Source organism: Chiloscyllium plagiosum, chromosome 3, assembly GCF_004010195.1.
Source record: "Chiloscyllium plagiosum isolate BGI_BamShark_2017 chromosome 3, ASM401019v2, whole genome shotgun sequence".
In the NCBI taxonomy this organism is placed as follows: Eukaryota; Metazoa; Chordata; class Chondrichthyes; order Orectolobiformes; family Hemiscylliidae; genus Chiloscyllium; species Chiloscyllium plagiosum.
In genome coordinates this window covers 122,122,424-122,132,432 of record NC_057712.1, presented here as the reverse complement: position 1 = coordinate 122,132,432, position 10,009 = coordinate 122,122,424, and positions in this window count along the sequence as shown.

The following is a 10,009-nucleotide window of genomic DNA, read 5'->3' as shown; positions in this document are numbered from 1 at the left end:
CTAGGAACCCTCCAACCACAAGGGATGAACTCGGATTTCACCAGTTTCCTCATTTCCCCTCCTCCCTACCTTTTATCTTAGCCTGCTGGACAAACTTTCCTCATTCCTGAAGAAGGGCTTGTGCCCGAAACGTCGATTCTCCTGTTCCCTGGATGCTGCCTGACCTGCTGCGCTTTTCCAGCAACACATTTTCAGCTCTGATCTCCAGCATCTGCAGACCTCACTTTAAACCCAGTAACTGCCTATCTCAGTCACAGCCTACACCCAGTCCCTACCTACTCCCAGTAACTGCCTACTCCCAATCGCTGCCTACTCCCAGTAACTGCCTACTCCCAGTCACTGGCTACTCCCAGTAACTGCCCACTGCTAGTAACTGCGTGTTCTCAATACGCTTCCCTATGCTTATCAAGAATCCTTCGACTTCTGCCTTCAAGATCTTCTTCTTGCATTATCCTTTATGGAAGAAAACTCAAAGGCACACATCCTCTGCCTTCATATTTTTAAATACTCACCCTTCATTCTGGATTCTCCCATAAGTGGAAACACCCTCTCCACAACTACACTGTCAAGACCACATATGATGTCAATCAAGCCACCTCTTACGTTTCTCAACCCAGAAGGTACAAGCCTATCCTGTCTAACTTTTCTCCATTTGCATGCTCACTCATTCCAGACATGAGTCCAATCAGCCTTCTTGAAACTGCTTCCAATGCATTTACATTGTTGCTTAACTGGGGAAGCTGATACTGTACGCAGTACTCTCAACACAGTCTCGCCAGTGCCCTATATAACTGAAGCATAACTTTCCTACTTTTGTAATCAATTCTCCTCACCATAACTGATTACATTCTATTAGTTTTCCAAATTAACTAATGGTATCTGCATAACAATCTTTTGCGACTCATTGATAAGACCACCCAAATTCCTCTGCATCTCAATGCTCTGTAATCTCTCACTATTTAGATAATATGCTTTTTTATTCCTCCTACTGAAACAGACAATTTGACACTTTCCCACATTATACACCATTTATCATGTCTTAACTATACACTTTACTTGCATTCCTGTAGCTTCCTTATGTCCTTCACACAACTTAGCTTCTTACTTCAAACAAAAATAGAGATTTCTGGTGAAACTCACCAGGTCTGATAGCATCTGTGGAGAGAAAGCAGAGTTAACTTTTCGAGTTCGATGACTCTTCGGCATCCAAAATTCTTTATTTTTGTTTCTTATCGATTTTAAACTTAGCAACCATTACCTTCAGTCCCAACATCCAAGCTTTTTACATGTATTGTAAAACACTGAAGCCCGAGCATCGGTCCCATGTGGTGCAGCACTCGTTACATCTTGTCAACTTGAGAAAGAGCCATCTATATCATATAATAAAGAACTGCTGGAAATATAAAACAAAAACAGAAATTGTTGAAGAGACACAGCAGATCTGGCAGCATTTGTTGACAGAAAGCATTTGTAGTCCAGTGACCCTTCTTCAGAACTGGTATCTGAGAAATAGCCATTTGCTAATGCCAGTATGTCACTCCCTTACACTGAGTTTTTTTTTTGCCATAATAACCTTTGATATGGCGCCGTATTAAATATTTTCTGGAAATCCAGTTATTTTACATCTGATAGTGAGACATCCACAGCACATGTCACTTTCTCAAAGAAGAGCAACAAATTAGTTAAACATGATTTCCCTTTTACAAAACCAAGGTGACCTGCCAGATTACCTTCACCTTTTCTGTATGCTGCTGTAATGTATTTAATAGCAGCTTTGAGTATCTTCTCTATAAGAGATGTGAAGCTAACTAGCCTATGAGTTCCAGCTTTCTATCCCTTTCCCCTTTTGAATAAAGATGTTTCACTTGTCATTCTGCAATCTACTGGAAACGTCCCTAAATCAGGGGAATTCTGAACAATTAAAATCACTGCATCAACTGTAACACTAGTCATTTCTTTCAAGACACAGGAATGAAGTATGCTATGACTTGTAAAAGCAACAAGAATAAAAGGACATAGATTTAAAGCATTGTGCAACAGAAGCAAGAGTGTTGTGAGAAAAAATATTTTTCATTCAGCAAGTAGTTGGGATATAGAATGCCATGCTGGAAGTATGGGGCAGACAGGTTCAACCGAGATATTCAAGAGGGAATTAGATGATTATTTGGATAGAAATAGAATTTTACAGTTTAGAATTTATTGTCATATATATTTTTACAAGAAAAATACAATGAAAAGTGTTCTACGTCGCCCTACCATAGTGCCTATATTAATGGCAGAAGTCATGGTAAAATCATAAGTTACAAAAAGCAAATATAAGACAAAGTTCATCAAAGTCCGTTTAAAGGCTCCTGGTCTCAAAGAAAGCAGACCAAGAGACGATAGACACAGCCGGAATGCGTGCAACACAGAAACAACATGACCGAATGAAAACCAAACTGCCGGGACGCCACTCCATTGGCCTTTAGGTCACCGGACTGGGGCAAGACCACACACCCACCTATGCACAAAACAACACGCAGAGACGTTGGCACACCGAGCTGGAGATTAAGATTCAGCTGGACAGCCATTCAGATCACAAACTGGGACAAACTGCTCCAACAGAGACCGCTGACTGCAGGCTGAGGTCAATGCGTCGGGAAAGAATGTCACTTCAGATCGCCAGTAGCAACCGCCGCTTAGGAAAAGCTCACAGGTGAAACTCGTTAATGAAGGTAAGATAAATTAGATGTTATCTATACTATCTACCCCTAACTGAAAAAACATTACAAACAGAAAAAGAGAAAGAAAAATAATCAAGGCGGATGGAGTAGATAAGCAACAGGCTCCTGGACTGAGGAACGTGCACGCTGCGCTGTTACTCCACTGCTTCCATCTTACAGCAGTGTACAAGGATACAGGCAACAATGGCACCAGGTAATGATGCTCATTTGAAGAACTGGTACAGGAATAATGAGCTGAATGGCCTCCTTCTGCACCATTATAATCCTATGATCATGTGATGATATGGCTCGAGGACTTCTCATCACACAATTCCAACCGTTTGCTCAGTGATTCCCTAGTGATTATAATTTTCATCAGTTCTTCCCAGTCTTCCACTTCCTAAGCTATACCTATCGTCTGGTAGATGTTAGTATTGCAACTGTACTGAAACAGCTTGGCTTAGGGATGCAGCAAATGCTGGAGCACAAGTCTTCAGTCCGATTGCCGGAAAGTTGTCAGGGCCCAAATCCAGTGCCTCCAACTGTTTCTTTCTAACACGTGGAGTGAATCAAATTGGCTGAAGGATGTAACTAATATGTTAGATAAAGCAGAACTGGTAGATGTAGTGCATTTGGATTTTCAAAAGGTGTTGAATAGCTACACAAAGAGCTATCACACAACATTAGGACTCATGGGAGATTGTGATAATAAATTAACACGGATTGAGATCAAATAATGCTGTGATTTTACCTGATGCAGCACTGTTTATGTTATTTTCTCATGACATAAGAAATTGGAAATGGATACTGTGCTATTAAGTATCAAGCAGATGTTTACAAATGTTATTCACAGGCACATAAGTGTCAAACATTAAACTATTAGATTATAACAGAGCCGCAGCTTTCAATATTGTTTTGCATCGAGTGATTCCCAGGGGTAAAATGGCACATTAAACATTTAAAGCTTTAGATTAAAGCTTCAATACAGTGATGACATGAGAATGCCTCTTAAAGGTATAGAGAACTAGACATAACACAACAATTAATAGGCAGAAAACAAAAAATAGAAATAAGTGAGACATTTTTCCTGTTGGCAAGCTATAACTGACTGATTACTGCAAAGATCAGTATTTTGGCCTCATTTATTTACAATCTATGTTAATGTTTGATGTATACCGTACAAGCAGACTGACAATGAATCATTCATGTTTGCTGACAATACAAAGTGAGACGGTAAAATAAGGGGTTTGTATAAAGAGGCTGCAGAAGGATAGGTGTGGGTTGGGTCAGCAAGTGAGAGCGTAGAATACAACGTGGCGAGATGGCAAGTATCTGCCAGAACAGGAAAAGTAAAGAAGTGGATTGTTTTCAAATAGTGACTGAAATAAGGGGAATAGTGTCTCAGTAGAATGTAGCAACAGCCAAATCTATTGCCCCCACAGCCAGCTCTGCTTCATAAGGGAAGAGTAATAAGATCAGAAATGCTAAGTCAGAGATTCAATTGTAAGGAGAATAGATTTCTGTGGCCGCAAATGAGAATCTACGATGGTACGTTGCCTCCTCGATGCGAGGGTCAAGGACGTCCCAGGGCAGCTACAGGACATCCTGGAGGGGGAGGGTGAACCCCCAGGGATCGTGGTACATATTGATACCAATGACATAGGAAAAAACAAGGTATGAGGTTCTAAAAGCCGAATATAGGGAGTTAGGAAGCAAGCTGAAATATAGGACTTCAAAAGTAGTGATCTCAGGATTACTACCAGTACCACAGGCTAGTCAGAGTAGAATTTATTGCATGAACAAGTGGCTAAAGAGATGGTGAGAAGGGAACAGTTTCAGATTCCTGGGAAATTGGGACCAGTTCACACTGAATGAATTATACCTGGGCAGGACTAGGACCAATCCGTCAGGGAGTATTTGCTGGAGTAGTTTTCTGAAATAAAAGACAGAAAGCAGAATAAGAGAAGTGATAGTCAGAAGAGTCAAAGACCACTATCAAACAAGGCCAAAGTAAAAGAAAGCCATTCTGTATCTCTGTATTCCACTGGATCTAACCTTGCTAACCAGTCTGGCATGAGGAATCTTGTTGAATGCCTGAGGATTGGAAACAGTTCAGAAGTCAGCAAAGGTGGACACAAGGAATTCATTATGAAGGGGAAAATAGAATCTGAGGGTAAGTTTGCAAGAAATATGGAACATGGAACATAGAACGTTACAGCACAGTACAGGCCCTTTGGCCCTCGATGTTGCGCCGACCTGTGGAACCAATCTGAAACCCATCTATCCTACACTATTCTATTTTCATCCAAATGTTTATCCAATGACCATTTAAATGCCCTTAAAGGCAGCGAGACTACAACTGTTGCCGACAGTGCATTCCATTCCCCTTTTACTCTCTGAGTAACAAACCTACCTCTGACATCTGTCCTATATCTATCACCCCTCAATTTAAAGCTATGTCCCCTCATGCTAGCCATCACCATCCAAGGTAAAAGGCTCTCACTGTTCACCCTAACTAACCCTCAGATTATCTTATATGTTGTGTAGTCATGGCCGAGAGGTTAAGGTGATGGATGAGAAATCAATTGGATTTCCCCTATGCAGGTTTGAATCCTGCTGCCTATGTTTTAAGAGGCAGCATGATGGCACAGTGGTTAGCACTGCTGCCTCACAGCACCAGGGTCCCAGGTTCGATTCCAGCCTTGGGCGACTGCCTGTGTGGAGTTTGCACATTCTCCCCTTGTCTGCGTGGGTTTCCTCCCACAGTCCAAAGATGTGCAAGTCAGGTGTATTGGGCATGCTAAATTGTCCCATAGTATTCGGTCAGAGGGAAATGGTCTGGGTGAGTTACTCTTCGGAGGGTTGGTGTGGACTTGGGCTGAAGGGCATGTTTCCACACTATAGGGAATCTAATCGAGTCTCAAGTAAGTCACCTCTCAAACAAAAACAGCCTCAAGTCCCTCAGCCTTTCCTGATAAGACCGTTCCTCTATACCAGGCAACATCGTAGTAAATCTCCTCTGAAGCCTTTCCAAAGCTTCCGCATCCTTCCTATAATGCAAAGACGGAACTGTACGCAATACTCCAAGTGTGGCCACACCAGAGTTTTGCACAATTGCAACATGACCTCATGGCTCTGAAACTCAATCCCTCTACCAATAAAAGCTAACACACCTTCTTAGCAACCCTATAAACCTGGGTGGCAACTTTCAGGAATCTATGTATCTGGACACCGAGATCTCTCTGCTCAGCTACACTACCAAGAATTTTACCATTAGCCCAGTACTCTGTATCTCTGATCCTCCTTCCAAAGTGAATGACTTCACACTTTTCCGCATTAAACTCCATTTGCCACCTCTCAGCCCAGCTCTGCAGCTTATCTATGTCCCTCTGTAACCTGCAATGTTCTTCAGCACCATCCACCTTAGTGCCATCCACAAATTTACTAACCTATCCTTCTATGCTCTCATCCAGGTCATTTATAAAAATAACAATCAGCAGTGGCTTCAAAACAGATCCTTGTGGTACACCACTAGTAAGTGAACTCCAGGATGAACATTTCCCATCAACCACCACCCTCTGTCTTCTTTCAGCTAGCCAATTTCTGATCCAAACTGCTAAATCACCCTCAATCCCGAAACTCTGTATTTTGTTCAATAGCCTACCATGGGGAACATTGTCAAACACCTTACTGAAATCCATATACACCACATCAACCACTTTAACCTCATCCACCTGTTTGGTCACCATCTCAAAGAACTCAAGGCTTGTCAGTCTCAACTTACCCTTCACAAAACAATGTTGAATATCCCTAGTCAACTTATTCCTCTCTAGATGATTATAAATCCTATCTTTTATCTTTTGGTATCTCCAACACTTTACCCACAACCGAAGTAAGGCTCACTGATCTATAGTTAGAAGAGTTGTCTCTGCTCTTCTTCTTGAACAAGGGAACAACATTTGCTTTCCTCCAGTCTTCTGGCACTATTCCTGTAGACATAATTGATTGTAAAAGTTTTTTTAGATAAGTAAAGTGAAAACAGTTGAAAAAGAATGTAGGTCCTGAACAGTTAGATCGGGGGGTGGAATTTATAACATAAAAATAAGAAATGCCTGATGAACTCAGTTCATACATTGTTTCTGTCTTTACAATGGACAGCACAAATAAAGTGCCAAAAATGATGAGGGAACACAGCATTTACTAAAAGTGAGGAACTGAAAAATCTGTTTTCATAGAGAAACAGTGTCAGCGTAATTAATGGGATTGAAAGCCAATAAATCCCTAGGGCCTGATAATGTACATCCCAAAGTATTTAGGCAAGTAACCATAGAGATTGTGGATGCATTGGTGGTCATGGTCATCTTCCAAAATTCTTAACTCTGGAACAGTTCCTACAGATGGGGAGGGTAGCTAATGTTATCAGATTATTTAAGAAGGGAAGTAGAGAGAAAACAGGGAACTATAGACTAGTGAGTCTGGCATTATTGGAGTCCATTATCAAGGATTTTATAGCAAAAAACTTAGAAATAATGGGAGAATTGGACACAGTCAGCATGGATTTACAAATCTTTCCTTGACAAATCTATTGGAATTCTTCAAGGATGGAACTGGTAGATTTGATCAGGGGAGCTAGTGGATATGGTTTTATTTAGGCTTTCAGAAAGTTGACAAAGTCAGATGTTAGAGCATAATGTGTAAAATGAAGGCACATGGGTATGTGGTAGTGTCTTGAGGTAGATAGAAAATTGGTTAGCAGGCAGAAAACAAAGACTCAGAATAAATGGTTCTTTTTCTGATTGGCAGATATTGACTAGTGGGGTACCGCGGGGATAGGTACCAGGACCGCAGCTATTCACAATTTATATGAATGAATTAGATGAAACAACTAAATGTAATATCTCAAAATATGCAGATGACCCAAAACTGAGTGGAAGGGTGAGCTGTGAGGAGGATACTGAGATGTCGCCGACATTAAGGGCATTTAGATGGGCATTGGACATACATGTGGATAATAATGGAATGGTGTAAGTTAGATGGGCATCAGGTTATTTTCACAGGTCTGCGCAACATCAAGGGCTAAAGGGCCTGTACTGTGCTGTCACATTCTATGTTCTATGTTACAGTGAGATTTGGAAAGGCTGAGTGAGCAGGCAAATATATGGCAGATGCAGTATAATGTGAATAAGTGAGACGTTATCGACTTCAGTTGCAAAAATAGGAAGGTAGATTATCATTTGAATGGCACTAAATTGAGAGAGCAGAATGTTCAATAAGACCTGAGAGTCCCCATGCACTAGTCACTGGGAATAACATCTCAGCTGCAGCAGGCAGGAAGGAAGGCAAACTATGTGTTGGCCTTCATAGTGAGAGGATTCAAGTACAGGCTCAAAGATGTCTTGCTGCAATTATACAGGACTTTGATGAAGCCAGGCCTGGAATATTATGTGCAATATTGGATTCCTTATCTGAGGAAGGATGTGTTAGCTATCAAAGGACTGCAGCAAAGATTTGCCAAATAGATTCCAAGTCTGACATATGAAGACAAATTGAGTCGGTTACGATTGTGTTCATGGAGTTTCAAAGTGCGAGGTAGGATTTCATAGAAATATATAAAATTCTAACAGGACTAAAGCAGGTTAGATGCAGGAAGGATGTTCCGATGGTGGAGGAGTCCAGAGCCGGGGGTGGGTCGCAGTTTAAGGATAAGGGTGAACCTTTTAGGAATGAGATGAGGAGAAATTTCTTCACCCAGAAGTGGTGAGCCTGTGGTATTCACTAGCATTAAAAAATGACTGAGGACAAATCATTATGTGTTTAAGAAGGAGGTAAATAAAGCTCTTGTGTCTAAAGGGCTTAATAGTTTGGTGGGGAGAGCAGGATTAGGTTATTAAACTTGATGAACAGCCATGATCATATTCAAAAGCAGAACAGCCTCAAGGGATTACATGGCCTATCCTGCTCATTTCTTCTATATTTCCATGAAATAAACAATATCTGTTAAAGTAGGTACCATCTACTGCTTTGGAAGCAGAGCGTGACATACAGCAAGGACTTGATGGATCGAACAGGCTCCTGCGGTGCATGGACGACATGGCATGCAAGCAACTTGTTCTATTTAATTTTAACTTAAAAAGTGCCACTTTATTGTATAGAAGTCTATTAACTCAGCAAAGAGCCTATTTAAACAGTGTGTCCACAGAAAACAGAACCTCAGCCAAAAACAAAGCAGAGAGAGACTCCTCCCAGAAGCAGGATCATTTCTTCAGTGAAATGTATTGAGTGGAGAATAGTTACATGATATAAATTGTAACTAAAATCAATCCCAGTCACTTCCAGCAATGATTGTTCCAGGCATGGTTGACAAGGCAATCATCTTCATTCCTACAGGGACTGGTGGTGTCACTGTACACAGCTATAAACATTCCAGTTTTAACTTTCCTCCCCCAGTCTTGTTCCACTGCTGGAGACAAAAAGGAAAGGGCCATGTGTTTAAATCAACACTTCATTTCTCACAGTGTAACGAGGGGAAGTCTAGATTCTAACTAAGACATCCACAACCTTGAGAAGCTATTGTATTCATAACCACAGGTCCTAATCCATAATTATAGGCTTTGGCGCAGTGCAATCCCTCCCCTCACTGTTTCATTGGTACAGATGGTTCTGTTGCAGGACACATCTCATAAAATTCCACAGAGAATGCATCCTCATTTGAGAGATAAGAAGGCATTAAAATGTCACCAAAATCACTGCTGCTCCTATGTCTGTGTTCATTGCCATGTGACCCATTGCTGTGTAATGCCGGGTGCTAAGAGGAAAACATTTTGAAACACTGCAAACTCTCTTCTCATTATTTATCACTGGGGAGCATAATGCAATCTAATCTGGCACCTCCCAATCCCATGAATGCTGGGAACTTTCACAATATTTGCATCCAATGTGATTTGATGTCGAGGTGGCAAAAATGTTGCAAAATGTAGAAACTGCCTTGAGAGTAGTAATATCTGGATGACTCCCAGTGCTACAAAGTAGTGAGTGCAGTATTAGGAGGATAGAGCAGATGAATTCATGGCTGAGGAGCTGTTGTTTGGGAGAAGGATTCACATTTTTGGATCATTGGAATCTATTTTGGCGTAGAAGTGACCTGTACAAGAAGGACGGATTGCACCTAAATTGGAAAGGGGAATAATATACTGGCAGGGAAATTTGCTAGAGCTGTTCGGGAGGATTTAAGCTAGTAAGGTGGGGGGGGGGTTGGAACCCAGGGAGATAGTGAGGGAAGAGATAATCCGAGACCTGGTACAGTTGAG